Genomic DNA, 14999 nt, shown 5'->3' on the forward strand with positions numbered 1-14999 from the left:
CATTTGTTAACCCTTTTCCCAAAAGAGCATAGAAAGACTTTCTTTTAGTCTTTGGGTGATATTTATTGTTCTAGTTGATTCCTACTCTCCCTTTGATATCTTGTAGCTTAAATAATTAGATATACCTTGTGTCACATGGAAGGGGAACAGAAGAGGGAAAGGAAAAAAAATATTACACATACACAAATTATATGGTTACGGCTTTGGGATTATATCTGGTGTTTATAACTACCTTCTTCCCTTCTCCATTCTGTATTTTCTTTTCTCAGTTTGTTGTGGTCCCAGGTCTATTTTTGCTATTCAGACTATCACTCCTGAAGTGTCTGGGCCACTGTAAGTCCCACCTGAACTGAGTTGTTAAAGCTTCTGTTTGACTTTAGTCACGGATGTGAGAACACTAAGAGGTAACCCAGAGGTTCTCCTAGAATCTTCCTTCTTAACCCCATTGTATAATACAAACTCAATTTCTCCTTGAGGTCAGAATTGATCACCCCAGCCACTATAATTACCCCATTCTTTGCTTGTTGATTCATTGGCATGACTAGCCCAGAGTGGCAAGGTGTTACAGTTTCAACTTCCAGGTCAGTGGGATCATTGTTGGCAGAGATAGTGATTTGGTACACAGGAAACCTGCACGTAGGTCATACTTTGTTTCTTACTCTTCAGCAGGTAAGAAAACTGGAATATATTTGTAGATCTAGAAGCAAAGATAAGTGGTGGGAGTAGTTCCTGAGTAGGATCAGCAGTCCTTTGTAGATCATTACAGTTTCTTTAGACAAGGCAAAACCAATCTCTTATAGCGGCGTGTGTGGAAGGGTAGCTTTTACTGTCAAAGAAGTCACAAAGGACACCTGGATGGCTCAGTCAGTGGAGCATGTGACTCTGGATCTTGGGGTTGTGAGTACTTAAAAATAAAATCTTTATGGGGCGCCTGGGTGGCGCAGTCGGTTAAGCATCCGACTTCAGCCAGGTCACGATCTCGCGGTCCTTGAGTTCGAGCCCCGCGTCAGGCTCTGGGCTCATGGCTCAGAGCCTGGAGCCTGTTTCCGATTCTGTGTCTCCCTCTCTCTCTGCCCCTCCCCCATTCGTGCTCTGTCTCTCTCTGTCCCAAAAATAAATAAACATTGAAAAAAAATTTTTTTTAAATAAAAAAAAAATAAAATTAAAAAAAAAATCACAGTATTTATGGATCCAAAGTCCCCAGCTTAAGTGAAATGTACCCATACACCCCATTGCAAATTTCAGAGTCCTATTCCTCCCAATTTATGCCCAAACTTTAATAATAGAGACCTCTGATTGATTTGGGATTAATTTACATTGTAACTTACCCACTGAAGGATTCAGCTTTGGGTCTGTTTTTTAGAAATCCCAGCCCTGTGGTCAAAAGAGGTAATGGTTTCTTTTTAGGGCAAATACAATTTCAGATCTTTAATGCATATTTTAGCTGGAAAATTAAGGTGGTGTGTTCATTATATTCTTCCCCCATGTTTCCAGTACATTTAGAAGCAACCAACCAATTCCATTAGATGCCTTATTTTGACTAAAATATTCTACAGCAGCACATACTTCGTCACTCTGAGGCTTATTTTCTATAGGTATTTGATTGCAGGTATCTGCAGGTGATAATTTGCATAACACTTTTGCCACTACATGACATGGACTACTGGTGTCTCATTAGACCTTAGAAGTGGGAGTGATTAAGATTTTTATTTAAATCTAATCATACAAGAACAAACCGGATAAACCTGAACAGTCCAGAAAACCATCCTTAAAGTACTATCCTTCTAGAGTTCCTCTCAGTGACTAATTGTATTATCTGGTGGGATTCAATCAGGGAAGCAAAACTAAGAGAATACATCTGTTATATACATGTGACTTTGCACAGTTGTGGCCCTGGCTAAGTAGTTTCTATCAAGCTGTGTCTGAAGACAATAAACTATATATAAAGTGAGGAAGGCTAGGATAAGCTGGAATCTATGATATGGAATCCCTGAGAATGATCAGTTCTCAGTGTTTCCAGTAGTGATGAGTGTGTGTCTTGCAGGAGGAGAAACTGATGCCCTTCATCACAGAACTAAATATACACCTGGCCCTGAAGTGGGAGGAGCTAAAGAAGAATTCAGAAAAGGTAGGATCCTTGTAGGTATGGCTGTTGCTACACACCACGGTGAGCCCACAGATAAGGGACAGCCAGTGTGAGCTACAAAAGTACCTGCTCAGAGCATTGTTGAAGCATAAAACCCAGCAAGCCTGCTGCTTTACCTCTCTTCAGATCTCCAGTGACCATGTCTCTTGTGGTACATCCTACTGTGAAAGAAAGAGAAAAGAGAATTCTGAGAAAAGTAGTTCAGCCTGGTCAAGGTGACCTTTACAAAGCCACCACCAGCTCCATTGTAGACGACACCCATATTTATATCTGAGTAAACTTAAAATTGTTTCAAATGTTTGCAGCACTTTTGCTGTTAATAATCCACGGCCAGAAATAGTTGTCATATCTACATTTTGCTGGGCGTTGTTACTGGGAAGAAGAGTTATAACATATTAAGTCTGAGCAGCTCCTGAATAGATTAGATGGGGGAATGTTAATTTGGGTCTCAACTGTGAGGCTTAGATATAGCATTTATTAGCTATTTATCCGCAGTTATTTGGCATGAAACATGTACTCATAGAATACTTGTTTCCACACAGCTAAAATTGGTGCTCAGGCTCTTTGGCTTGTAACCTCATGAATTGTGTCAACCCATTCTTATTTATAATTTTATTCTCTTACCTGTCTTATGGGTCTCTACTGACATCACTGGATTCATTTGGTTTTGAAAAGCAAAGCAAAAGGACACTGTAAAATGAATGACACTTTGTAAATGGGAATGTGTTATAATTATCATATTTTTTCAAAATTAATTTAATAATCATTTGAAACCTATTTGCACCCCCTTGATAGAAATTCCCTATTTTAGTCTGGTGGGATTACACTGAAAGGATGCAGAAAGGTAGTCTTTTTTCTCACCTTTGTCAGGGGAACGGGGACACGTGAAGTTACCACAGTAACCTTACTATGCGGGCAGCAGGTAGAAAGAACAACTGAGCACTTCTTTAATGTTGGAAAGGGAAATGGAGACTGTGTGAGCTAACAATTGCATTATGTTTCAGTGGAACTCTGTTTTTGCTTTTGTCAATGCATGTGAAGTTCCCATCTGCAAGATGCACTGAGAGGATTGTTTGTTCATGTATCAAGAGAATAGTGGGTATCTATTAGAATTCAGCATGGCCTGAAATACCTCTCTTACTACTCAAGTCCCAGTACAGTCTGGGTGGACTGTAGGTAGCGTTTGATTACCTGCCCTCTATGCTACGAAAATTGGTATTTAAAGAGATACAGGTGTCTGTCTGCACATCTGGTAGGATGAGTAACTCAGGAAGGTAAATATATTTATGGTAGAGCATGGGAAGGGAAACTATGCCTAATGCTTATTGGAAAAGAAAACTAGAACAGGTCGTTGAAGAATAATACATTATTCAGCAAGCTAGCATTAAAGCTGATGGAAATAGAGATGTGTCCTCTTTTCAAACAGTTTACAATCTGTATTGGAGATGAATTTTATTTTCCAGGAAAAACAAAAAGTGAGAAATCAAGAACTTGTGTTCCTGCCTTAGATTCTGTGGGCTGGGTACAGACATATAATGGTAAATTTCTGAGGAGGACAAAGAATAGCCATCAATTTATGGTCAGAAAGTGGGGTTTGATTTCTAGCTCTGCTGAGTATTAGAATATAATAGTGAATTTCCTAACTTTAAAATGGCAGTAATAAGCTCTACATCACAAAGATTTTGTGATTATATAAAATAATATGTCGGGGAGGGGCACCTGGCTGGCTCGTTCGGAGGAGTGTGTGACTCTTGATATAAGGGTCATGAGTTTGAGCCTCATGTTGAGTGTAGAGATTGCTTAAATTAATTAATTAATTAATTAATTAATAAGTGAATAAATTAAAAAAATGTATCTGAAAGTTAGTGTTCCTAGACCACTTACCAGTTTACAAAAATACTTTTGAAATCTTAAGATGTGATTCCCAGGAGAAGTTGGTACACAAAAACCTCTGGAGGAAGAGTAGAGTTACATACACACACACACACATATTTAATTTTATGTGCAAGTATTTAATGCAGTTTAAGTCTTGAAATTACATTTATGGTATGTGTGACATTCTCATGCTCATCCAATAGGAGAAGTGGCTTAACAGAGGGTAAGAAAACATTTTATTGATTCATTCAAAATAACCCTGCGAATTAGGCTTTGAGAAATTATTCTCCCCATTTTACTGATGAAACAATTATTATTTAGAAACATTAAGTGGATTTTCAGAATTTACACAGGGCTGGGGCTCTTACTTGCAAGCCTGATCTCCCACACCTGTTGTACAGGTATCATAGATCATGTTGCAAAGGCTTCACAAAACAAAACAAAAACAAAACAAACAACAACAACAAAAAACTTAGGATTTCAGTGCACCAACAGCAACAGATAAAAGCATGGATGGATGTTAGGAGAGGTCGGAAAGTGAGAATTCATAGAGCTTATTCTTCTGCAAAGGTATGAAAAAAGGCATTGATGCATTTAATTTGTGGCTTTGTTGTTCTATTTTCATTCATTTTTACTTGGATTGGAAATTTGGAGAGACCTCTGAAAATGTATGCAAAGCCAGAAGCTAGGAGTCCAAATAGGAAAGGAATCCAATCACCATCTCCTCAACCTTTCATAGAAATTCATGGTTCAGCAAAGTACCATAATAAATATAAAGAATCAGGAAATTTTCTAGTGCCTCAATGACCACAGAGCCATGAGCCATAAGCAGCCTAGCTCTATAGAGAATAAATCATTCGAGGGAAACTTGATTACTTTTTTGATAGAATTAGAAGAGTCATTGTCAGAAGGAATGATGTTGATGCAATATATCTTTTTTTTAAGAAATCATGTCCATCAGGGGATTTTACATGAAAAATTAATTTAGGTGTATTGAATATAAGCCTTGTTAAGTAGGCAAAAACCACACTGATGGGACCCAAATTGTATGTGATTTAGAGGGAAAAAAGTGAGAAAAGAAAGAAAGGGAAAGGGTGGGGGACATAGAGAGTGACAGAGACCAGGAGAGATTCAGGAATATATTAAGGAATGAGGGGATTTTTCAGACAAAGCATTGTATCCTGGGGCTACAGTCTTTTTACATCTTTCATAAAAAAATGTAATTCCTAAAGATTACAGAATTTAAAAATATACATTGAGCATTCATATCAGAAAGACCTTAGGAGGACATTATGACTAGATCTGTGACTTCAGTTGAGGATTATGACCAAACAGGTTAAGTGGACAAGTACTGTTGAGACAATCTTCAGAGCAGCTGGACAGTGGGGCTAAGAGTAGATACTGAGTCAGGAAAACCAGAATTCAGATTAAGGTTTGAGCACTTCCTGAACTCTTGTCTCATCAAGAAATTGAGCCTAATTCATTTCCCTCTGAATATGGGCTCACCTTACTGACTTGCTTCTAAGAAACAGTATGAGCCTAGGTTACAGAATGTGAGACATCGTGCACCCAATTCTGTCAGGAAATGTGCGTCTGGTGTGTGTTTTCCATGTGAGAAATATGGCTACCCTGAAGCTCCCACACTAGACAGACAACATGGAGAGATCACATAAGAATAGAGAAAGATGCCCTAGCTGTCCCATCTGTTCCAGTCCTCAGTGTTTTGAGTCTATCCAGCCCAGGGGTGTGACATGTGAGTGAAGAAGCCCTAAAGATGGTTATAGTCTCAGCCAATGTCTGACTTTGCATGCATAACCCAAGGTGACAACCATCTAGTTGAGCCCAGTCAGCCACTAATGTCTGGAGACATAATCAATATTCTGGTCATATGCCACTAAATTTGGGATGATTGGCCACGCAACAATAGAAACTGAGTCTGTGTGTCTGAAGACAATTTTCATTAGCTTCATTTAATAATAACACCTACCCCATGAATTTTTTAAGTATTAATTTAAATAATCTTAGAATAGTGCTTACATAATAGTTCTGAACATTTTTACCTTGTAAAAATATCAATACTGTCCATATTATTAAAGGTAGTATTAAAGTGAAGGCAGTTGTGTAGTAATGCAGGTCAAATTAAAGGACTTAGAATACCCTTTCAGGGTTTTATTATATTAGTTAGGGAATATACTAGTTCTCCAGAGAAACGGAACCAATAGGGGAGGGAGAAGGGTAGAGAGGAGAAAAGGAGAGGGAGGAAGAGGAGAGTGAGGGAGGGAGATATTGATTCATTGTGAGGAATTTTTTCATATAATTATGGAGACTGAGAAGTTCCACAATTTGCTATTAGCAAACTGGTAACCCAGGAAAGCCAGTGGTATATAATTCATTCCAAGTGTCAAGACTTGAGAACCAGGGAATCTAATGGGGGTGAAATCCCAGTGTAAGTCAGGGGAAAGTGAGATGAGTTGTCCCAGTTTAGCAGTAAGGCAGGAAGAAGGGGGCAGATTCTACCTTCTTGCACCTTTTGTTCAATCCAGGTTCTCTTGGATGGGATGATGCCCACCCACATTGGGGAAGGCAGTCTGCTTCACTGAGTCCATCTATTCAAATGCCAGTCTCATCCAGAAACATCTTCACAGACACTCAGAAAAAAAATGTTTAATTTGGGCACCCTGTGGCTAGTCAAATTGATACATAAAATGAACCATCACACAAGGTTTACTCCACAAAGTAAGAAAGCCTCATTAATAGACAAACTCATTCTGACATGCCTAAAAACTCTCTCATCCCAGATGCTTCCAGTGTGATTTAATGTATCACCCCGATTTTCCTACAGACTGTTCCTGTGTACTCTGTTGTAAGACTTATCACAATGTTCCAGCTTTGATCTCTGAGGAAAAATACATGGAAAAGAGCCTGTAATGGTGATATTATGATCAGAGATTCAGAAATATCAAGTCATACCCTGTTAAACCACACTTCCCAGAGGGTTTTGGAAGGTACTGTAGACAGAAGAGATAATACAAAAGTAAATAAAAATTTACCTTATTAATATCCTTATAGGTGCCTAATAATCCCTAACTAGTTATAGTTCAAATCAAATTAGGGCCTCTTTAATCCTGGGAATGCCATGCTTATTGCCTGTGGGAAGAGAAAACCTCTTAATCCACTTATACAACCAGTTCCTTGCCATGAAAGACAAACATGTAAGATGAGCAATCTGCCCTGGGGCTTGACTATGCCAAAGGCCGAAATAGAAAAGCAATAAAAGGAAAGTGGGTTTCTTCATTTAAGGGAAAATAAACCTGCCTGAAAATAAAGCATAGCCCAGTGGATATTCTGGGCTCATACTAAGAGAAAAAAGAAACACCTCTTCCCTTAGAGAGTTAAGGCAGGGGTGGGAAGAGCAGGGCCTCATATAGAAAGAGGAGGCAAAATATACGTACTCTTAAGACAATGGAACCAGGTGATTTTTTTCTGAGATATGTGAAGAGACCTGTGCAGTTTCTGTTGGATGAAATCAACTCTGTCGCCTTGGTGACAACTTCGTTGACCAAGGGATCAATACTCCAATGAAATACAGGCTATACATAAAAGAGGAAAAATACATGTAGGGTGACTTATAAAACTGTGCCCCATGCTGGCCCTTCCAATTAGGTGTAACAGAACAACCTAATGAGCCCCCCTCTGCAGGTGGTGTAGACATGAAGTATATAAGAAGAAAAGGAACCTTTAAGCCCAAACCCCATTCCTTAGCAATGTTATTCTTCTCTGTTCCATAAAATTTATGACAATTTCTAGTCTTGGACCCAGAGTGAATGCCATGTATCTAGGAGATGCATCTAGGGTATCTCATGTTTGTATTTTATTTGTATCTTTAAAATAAAACTTCATTGGGGCGCCTGGGTGGCTCATTCGTTTAAGTGTCCGACTTCGGCTCAGGTCATGATCTCACGGTCCGTGAGTTCGAGCCCCACGTCAGGCTCTGTTGCTGACAGCTCGGAGCCTGGAGCCTGCCTCAGATTATGTGTCTCCCTCTGTCTCTGCCCCTCCCCTGTTCATGCTCTGTCTCTCTCTGTCTCAAAAAAATAAACATTAAAAAAAATAAAAAAATAAAATAAAACTTCATTATATCATAAGCAAAGATCTTTTAGGCCTACCCCTACATTCCTGCTTAAAGATCTAACCAATATATATTCATGAGTTTATCTCTCTCCTCAAAGAATGAGGGAGTTGCACTTTGGTATTTTGGTTTTGTGTGTGTGTGTGTGTGTGTGTGTGTGTGTGTGTGTGTGTGTTTTCCCCCTCCAAGTCTCTGTGGTCTCTGTGAACAATAGCACCAAACTTAGAGCTTCACTTAGGATATGTTTTATAAACTGGTGTGGAGTACTCTCATTCCAAAAAGAGCTAAAGTTCATTCTGATCCTCAGATATATGTTTTTTTCTCCTGTTGTATATTTTTGTATGCACGAAGGCTAGAGACAAATAGCTCTTAAGTCTCTCTTACAGGTAGATGTCTAAAACTTCTTTAGCTTTTTTTGTTTTTCTTTATGACTTTGGTCTTTTCCTTCTGGTTGCCCATATTCTTCTCTTGACCTTCTCCAGTTAGTGCCCAGCTTTCTAAGAATGCAGTGATTGAAACAAAAGAAAACAAAAAACACACACTAAAAAACCTAATTAGATGTAGGTATTTAATAACGATATGGCAGAATTCAAACAGATCACAAAGGTCATTTTTTTTGAATGCTTGAATGTCATATTCTTTTTGTTTATATTTTGTATATATTTTACTAAAATATATACAAAAATTTGGATTAATTTTTTTAATCCAAAGAGCATTGCACTGTAACATAAGTTCTGTTGTAACTTAACTCTCTAGAATATGATCAGAGAGCTTTCAGTCAATACAGTCCTCCGAATAATTAACCAAACTTATAGAAGATAAGTGAGTGGATTCTTATTCAGGAGCCCACACATCGTGCCACAGATGAATTCTCCCTTTTGACAAAGAGTGTTTTAAAACAGGTCACTCTTCAGAAGATCTTTTCTGGCCGTTGCTGCTCTAACCTTTGGGAACTTATGAATGAGGTTGGATACCTCTGGAGAATAATTGACATAAATCAACTCTGTCCTGATTTCACATCATGACCTTGAAAATAAATGTCTCCTACATGTGAAAGGATCTTGCAAAGGTTTAAATTCAGAGAATTGGAATTAACCCAAACTTAACTTATATATCAAAAAAGCTAGTACTTCAATAGATAATAGAGAAATGTGGGTGTGGAGTTTTATGGGAGATCACAGATGAGGATTGTGATGTTTCCGAGTTATATAGGGTATTAGGAAACTGAATGCAATGACTTTGTTTAGAAGAGGAAACACAGCTGCAAGAAAGTTAAGTCATTGGAAATTAGTGGCAAAATAGGAGATAGAACTAATATTTTATTATTTCATGTGTAGAGTCCCTTCTGTGTGCCATTAGTCCTGAAATCCCTACAGAGTCTGCCCATATTCTTACAACTGTGAGTCCAGGGAGACCTCAAAAGGATTTTAACTGCTTTTCACAGTCTAGTTACAGTTTCCAGGTGGACATCTCACTTCAAGGCTTTCTCTGCTCCAACAGAGGTTTTATCAGGACCCAGGAGGGCATTAGGATATTTCACCCCTTTTCTGCTACAGCCCCATCTTTGTACTTCCAGGGAATGAGGTCTGACTCTCTAGGGTGTTAAGTACAATTATGCTTTCTGGAGCTTTTCTCCCACTCCCGTTCCCTTTTCAGGATAAATTTGCTTAAATAAGTGCTTAAAAAGTGCCTCCTTCCCATTAGCCCTCTCCAGTCTCTCCTTACCTTATCTTTTGGCTTCAGGAGCATATGTATTTGTATTTTAAAGACAATGGACACTGTTGTTTATTTAATCTGCATACGAAGAAGGGATTGTTGTATCACTTATGCAAACATGTGCCACTGATGCAGCCTGTAATATAGCAGGGTTCCCAGGATAACACATTTCTATTTCTGCCACTCTGCATATTTCCCTTGGGGCCATCCAGAAAGCTATGCTGTCTTTCGATATATGATAGACCTGGATTCTATTTCGGGTGCATAAAAATAAGAAATACTCTCCTGGGATTTGTTTATGTCATTACTGTGCCAAACTCTAAAAGGGAAATGGCACTTGATATCCTTCCCTTGCAGACATCAGGGGAATTTATTTTTCAGGGGCAAACACCCTAGCTATGAGAAGTGATTATATCTAGATACATATACTGTTAAAAGGACATTTATCTAGTAGATTACATACCAAAACTCTTCCCCAGGCTTCCTATTCCCTCTCCAGAAATGTTTTAGCAGGGACCAAACTCTGTGAGTAACAATGCCGCTTACATTGCCATCTGTATATTCTGTCTTCCTACCTTGGCCCATGGACTGCCCCATGCCTGATCAATTTTCATGGTCATTCCATTCAGTGGGGTGATTTGTTGAGATAAAATGGAAAATTGAAATGGAACTGTTGCTGGATACAACATCGTCCACTTTTTCTATTTTGTCAAAATGCCATGGTTGCTCATTTTTTCATGGCCATGAGTTGAAATAAATTAAACTTCCCAGAGGCAAAACTTCTCTGAGATCAGATTGGAATATATTGATTAGCTCTTTGAGGCCTGATGGATTGAAGGTTCTTGCTTTATAAACACATTTACAAACATGCCTTAAGAAACAGTTGCTTAGCACTGGGTAGACTGCTTGTGTTTATTTAAAGCTGCAGGGAAGGGCATACCTGCAGCCCCTGATTTTAACCTATCAGTGTTTCCATCCCAGATCAATGGTGACAAGTGAAGTGTTGCTCCCTTTAGTGACTTCTAAAACCAGCTCAAGGCTGGCTTGCCCAGTGATGTGTCAAGTAATACATCAAAGTCTCAGAACTTCTTGGCTTGTAGAATGCTAGAATATTAGATCCAGGGGGGGGCTTATGACATTATCATCTTAGGCCTAGATACCCATTCTTCTAATGGTGTAATTTATTCAGTTTGCAATATGGATGACTTTAGAGACAACTTTAGAGTTAGAGAAGAATTTTAGCAATTTTCTATTCTCTGGCTTAAAATTCAAATAACTGTGATCACCAAATATACAATGTAAGTGAGTGAAGTGGGTCTGGTAGGCAGTGTTATGAGTGCAAGACACGAGCTTATTTCAGTGGGGCAGCAGCCCTGACTACTCTAGGTGATTATTTTCATGAAAGAGTGTAGGCCCAGTATTGCCAAATAGATAATAAAGTTTTCGAAAGATTCAGGAAATATGGATATGCTGTGACGTTCAATTTATTTTAAAAATCTAAAAATAAATAAATAAATACCCCCCTCCCAAACCTTTGCAGGGAAATAAAACAAAATTTCAGACTGAATTCAGTCTAAGAGCCATCCAGAATATGATCTCTGATTTACTCATCATCTCATGCTGGTGAGAAAAATGAGATTCAGAAAAATGGATGCCATGAACGAATGGCACCAATGACACAGAAGCTTAGCAGGCTGTTTCATATTCTGCCTTGACATGGAGAATATGTGGGAATTATAATCTTGCAACGCACTCTAGGTCCAGAATTGTCAGCTCTCAAGACAGAGGATACTCTATCCCAACTCCAAATTTAACTTCCAATAACAGAAAGCTTAGTTGTTGAATTGGCTTTTCCAGGATCACACTGCAAGTGAGAAGAGCAGAGACCAGTCCATTCTGGTACTATTTCTATTACATGACTTTCTAGGGAACTGGGACTTAATGATTTGCTGAGACTTTTCAGACCTTGTATAAGGCCTTTTAGAATGATGAATGATGACTAAAAAACCCTGAGAGTCTTGGAATATTAAGCAACATATTTTCAGTAGTTTAACAGATTTTTACTGCAGTTAACAAAGCAAATCAAATGATACACCTGGTTCACACAAATTGGACTTTTTTTAAGTTTATTTTCCTATACCTAATAAGGTAATCTGGAAGTGGGCAGTTATAACAGTGGGTTAGTATCTCATCAGTATCAGGACTTGTGCCTCTGTGATAACATTGGTCTTTGTCTCGTGGTCACTGATGGGCATTGTAACTCCAGGTGTCACAGAAACATTTGATTGGTAAAGGGTGATGCCTTACTAGCTGTCCTCAGGAAGCCAAAAGCTTTCCAAGGAATCCTGAATAAGGTTTATTTATGTTTCTTTGGGGTTAACTATGCACATTATCATGCCTGGATACAAAGGAGGCTGGAGAGGTGTGTTTGTTCCTCTTGGCATCTGGAAGTTGGCATGAGGCTTGGGAGTAAGTGTGAGGTAAACCAAATGGCAGTTTGGTTTCCTTTCTGGGGAAGGAACCCCAAGAATTTTGGAAAATTGGCAATGAGGTTTAGGGGTTCGCTCCACATTATAGCCACCATGCTTTATTCCTGCAAGAATTCTCAGTAATAAAGGTTGACTGTACACCCCCCCCCCCCCCCCCGATCCTCTGGACTGTGTGCTCTGATGCTATCATGTAACTACTTGGTAGATCATCTTCGGCTCGGCCCTGCTGAGCTGCTTCCACCCTTTATTGAAACGTATTCCTTCTAACGGCTTGGAGATGGTTATTGGGTTCGTAGGAGACAGAGTTATGAAGCACATCGGGAACACTGGGGAAAAAGAGATGTGATTCTGCTCAGATTCTATTAGAGTAGAAAACATGCTGGATATCAAAGGGAAATTTATGTAATGTATTCCAGCATTGTTCGCGGTAGAGCATCATGTTTTATGCAGGCAGAGGCAGTGGGGGCATGCAGTGTGAGAACTCTGCCACAGACACCGAAACAAACAATAAAACAGTGAATGGGCAATGGGCAGAAAATAAACCCCGGCTTTTATGGGAAGCGTTCACAATCTCCATTCTCTACCAAGACTTCTCCTGTCTGTGTCAGAGAGTCTTTTTAAAAGCCTATAAGAAATCTTTTTCTATTGTTTTACTTAGATAGATTCTAAGTGACTAAACACCTGCCTCCTTTAAAAGTCAAGGCTGCATGATTTAAGCAAACAGGATAGCCTTGAATAAATGAATGGGGAGAAATGCAGGATTAAGAGAGAGTGGTGATATGTTCATCTCCTTTAGGAGGAAGTTCAGAGAGACTCAAAAGACTAGGATTTCCAACTGAAAGTAGAAGGGATAGAGGTGAAGAAGTAGGGAAATGTAAAGGAAATGTGATTCTTAGGAGGCTAAAGGAAGTAAGTACGTGTTAGCACCTGCAGCTGCCAGAGGGAGCTCTGATCTCAGGGGAGCTAACAAAGCCAACAATTGCTTCAGAGAGCCTTTCCAGAAGGTGGTGAGCAGGCTGCTGGACTGACAAGAGTTTCTGAATTTTGTTCTTTGCTTGTTTATGTTTGCTTACGATCACAAAAGTGGGGTTTATGTTATCTACTCAAGGTAATTGCACTTGGATTTTCAGTTGTATTATAAGAGGATGCATTAGGGCATTAGTAGTATGTGTTGAGGCAGACATAATCAGATACTAAAATAAATGAAAACTTAAACATAATTCATGCAGCATTACTTCTTTGCAAGAGTGATAACAACTTATATTTATGTAGATGTGCATTTTGGGCCAACTAGTCCACCCATAAATTCAATCAGTTACAAATCAGCAATGCCATGATCCCACCTGGGTCTGATGAAGAGTATTATATTTACATCACTGATCATAAATGCCTGACAAACTAATAACAGCATTTAATGTGGCATATATGGAACAACATAGGTCAATTTAAAAATTGAATTGACTTTAATTAATAACAAAACCATAATCTTGTATATTTTACTCATTAAGTATGATCTACAAGAGAAGTAGATTTGAAAAGAAATGTAAGTTAACATTTTGGAGTTCCTTACTATGTCCTTTAACACTTTTCTAAATCAGCTAAGTTGTGTAACTCATGTAGTCCTCCCAAAGACCCTAAGTGGTGGGTAATATTATTTTTTTAATGTTTATTTATTTTTGAGAGAGAGAGAGAGTGAGCAAGCAGGGGAGGGGCAGAGAGAGAGGGGGACAGAGGATCTGGAGCGGACTCTATGCTGACAGTAGCAAGCCTCACCTATGAACTGTGAGATCATGACCAGAGCAGAAGTTGGTCACTTAACCAACTAAACCACCCAGGTGCCCCTAGTGGGTATTATTCTTACCCATATATTATAGATGAGGGATGTGAAAATAGGATATTATTTATTTTGCTCACATTCACTTAGATGGTAAATTCTGGAGTTGGGTTTACATACAGGCTTTGAGACTGTAGATCTTATTTTTGTTTTAATTTTTAAAGTTTATTTATTTTTGAGAGAGAGAGAGACAGAGAGCATGAATGGGGAAGGGACAGAAAGAGAGAGGGAGACACAGAATCCAAAGCAGGCTCCAGGCTCTGAGATGTCAGCACAGAGCCTGATGCGGGTTTCGAACTCACCAGCTGTGAGATGGTGACCTAAACTGAAGTCAGATGCTTATCCGACTGAGTCACCCAGGTGCCCTGAGACTCTAGATCGTAAACCACTGTGCCCTGCCCTAAGCAACAAGGATTTCAAAACATTACATCAACGTATTCCACAAGACAATTGTGAGTGGCTTTAAAAGAAAGAAAATACCTTTATGTGTAACTTTCGTATGTAGTTTTATCTGTTCTAAACCCACTTCTGCTAATAGTTACATACAAGTAGGAACACATAGAAGCCTTTAAGTAGTTTCCAAATAGCATTAATAATAATTACTACTGTTGAGTGTCTAATGTGTATTTGGCACTAAACTTCTTTATTATATTTAATTTAATCTTGCTATATATCACCTATTATTTACCAGCATGGTGTAAATGAGAATAATAAAGGACAGATGACTAAATAACTTATCCAGAGTCATGTGGTTTAGAATTGGTAGGTTAGGAATTTAGTTCATATCTACCTGATTCCAAAATACTAAGT

Source organism: Prionailurus bengalensis, chromosome D4 (assembly GCF_016509475.1).
Source record: "Prionailurus bengalensis isolate Pbe53 chromosome D4, Fcat_Pben_1.1_paternal_pri, whole genome shotgun sequence".
In the NCBI taxonomy this organism is placed as follows: Eukaryota; Metazoa; Chordata; class Mammalia; order Carnivora; family Felidae; genus Prionailurus; species Prionailurus bengalensis.